Source organism: Hordeum vulgare, chromosome 6H, assembly GCF_904849725.1.
Source record: "Hordeum vulgare subsp. vulgare chromosome 6H, MorexV3_pseudomolecules_assembly, whole genome shotgun sequence".
Taxonomy (NCBI): domain Eukaryota; kingdom Viridiplantae; phylum Streptophyta; class Magnoliopsida; order Poales; family Poaceae; genus Hordeum; species Hordeum vulgare.
This window is the reverse complement of record NC_058523.1, coordinates 258634495-258636994: the sequence shown is the minus strand read 5'-3', so window position 1 is coordinate 258636994 and position 2500 is coordinate 258634495. Positions and strand designations below refer to the sequence as shown.

Here is a 2500-nt window from a genome sequence, read left to right as displayed (position 1 = left end):
AAACTTTCTTTTGCTCTTCTATATTTTTTCTCCCCCGAGAAAATGCCCCGACAAAATTGTTGCACGCAAGAAAGAGCGGAGGAAAATGACCCTCCAAAATGTGAGGCTTTTCTGAAATATTCTGAGCCTAGAAGACCCAAGTTTTATGGAGAAAGTATTTTGCCAAAAGAAAATAAAGCCTTAGGGATTTTTCTGAAAAAATATTTTTTAAAAAAGTTATTATTTTGGTTTTGGAAAAATGATAATCAATTAGGAAATATTTTTCTGATCGATTTGGCATATAATACCCTATATAAATCTTTTTATTTGTTTCCTTTTTTTCTTGCTGTTTAAAAAAAACAAATCGGGGGCCAAATCCCGAGATCGCTCGGAGTCCTCCTCCCCACGCGAGCAAGATCCCCCTGGCTCAGCGCACCCCTTCCTTTCTTTATTTTTTTCTCTTTCTTTTTTCTTTCCTTTCTTTTTTCTTTCCTTCTTTCTTCTCCTTTCCTTTTCTTCCCCACGTGACTTCTTCCTTCCCCAGCGACCAGCCCCTCCATGGCGCACCTCCTACCACCCCGTGATCCACGGGATCCCTTCCCCGATCTCCCTCCCTCCTTTCCCCTCTCGAGCCCCTCCCCCCTATATAAGTTGCCACCCACGCCCTCCCCTCGGCCCCTCCTCCCACGCTAGAGCCACCTCGCCCTGCCTCACACCTCGCTGGAGCCCAACCTCCAGTAGGAAAACACCTCGCCACCCCCGCGCCACCACTCGCCTCCCCGCCCCAACCGACGCCGCCACAAGCACCCCCTCGTCCACCGCAACTCATTTTTGCCCCTAGCCCAAGCTTTCGCCGCTCCTCGCCACTCCCCTCGCCTCGCCGGAGTTCGGCCAGATAGGAACTCCCCGAGCGCTTCCCCGACCGCCCCGACTCCCCTTCGCTTCGCCGACGACGCCGCTCGACGGAGGAGACCCGCCTCCACCTCCCCAACACCTCGGACGCCGTCACCGACCACCGCCGCGACGCCGACGACGAGCACCTCTTCTCTGTCTCGCCTAAGAAGAAGCAGCCCCAGCAACTCACGGTGAGACCCCCCAACTTTCCTGTAGCCGTTAGATCAAAGATCAACGCCCAAGAATATAACCCGCGTACCCCTTCGGTCTTCTAGTTAAAAACGAACGATTTTCCGTCACTTATTAGTTAGCCGGTGCTTTTGCTTACATACCGGTCGTTTGCTAGATAGCCCTGCAGCACACACCATCTAGGCAAATCAGCAGTTGCCACGTGTACCCTGTCCGATTAGAAATCAGTTTTTTCTTTTTCTGTTTTAATTCCAAAACAGAGAAAGTTCTGATCTTGTTTTGATCATAGCTTTTGATCCCGAATTCCAATGGAGTTGAAACTTGTTCCAATAGATCACAATTTTTCTTTAGTTGTTAAAAACATATAATTTTTCTATGTTTGAAATTTTGAAATTTGAATTAGATCAGATTTAGTTTAAACCTTGTTTTGCCTATTCCAGGAGTTTAAAAATAGCTTTTAATTTAATTCTTTTTTCTACTGATCACTAGTGCTCTTAGTTATCAGTGATAAAAAATTCAGAATTATTTAAGTATTTTTAGCTCATTTCTGTTTCAGCACTTTTAGGACTATGGCTAATTCCTTCTCTATAATTTTTTTAAAATTATTTCTTTTGTATTTCAGAAAGATTATGTTTTGTTTCTGTTAGTTAACAGTAGGTTTGCAACAAGTTTTTATTTTTATTTTTATAAGTTATCATGAAATCAATTCTAGTACCCTAATAACTTGCAATTGGTTTCTCCACTGTTTCAAATCCCGTTTGGAAATATTTCAAAAAGTTTTGTGAAAAATACTCTATTTTATCTTAGTTAAATTTATATCTTACTTCCCTGTTATTATTTTTCTGTTAGACAAAAACTATTTAGTGTTTGACGTAGTAGAAGACTCCCTAGTCTTATTTGAAGTTTCGTTCGGATTCTTATTTCACTCTCTCCTTTGTTTTGATTGCTAGAATGATTGCTAGTATGAGTGCTTATGTGAATGATATGTTTGTTATATAGATTTCATTGGAGAGTGACGAGTAGTCTATCAAGTTATTTCTCGAGAAATTCTTCTTCGTCAACATCACCAGGCAAGTCATTTGATCATGTATCACCTATGTTTTATGCATCGTAGTTCCACCATCCTATGCCCAATTTGCATGCTCAGTAGGTACTTGGAAATTATGGTTACATATTGTAGTATCATGTGGTAGGCACCCAACAACACCGTTACTTGGCCCGGGACGACAAATTTCATATTGCTATGCTTGAGTAGACGGGATTCTGGTTGAGAGTTTATCACGAGTGATGCGAGGATACTTTAATAACCAAGACCGGTTAAGTCAAGACTTTTTAAGACCTCGTGATGCAATGCAACTCTGGGTGAAGGACGGTTGATCGGCTCCCTGGAGAAACCAGTGGATGACCGGCGATGCTGGAGACGGCCATGACATCTTGC

General features: G+C 42.9%; 1 pseudogene; it reads right to left on the bottom strand.

Annotated features, from left to right (window-relative positions):
• Positions 1 to 689: 689 nt before the first annotated feature.
• The window catches only part of LOC123405373, a 38958-nt pseudogene continuing 37147 nt past the window's right edge, over positions 690 to 2500 (bottom strand).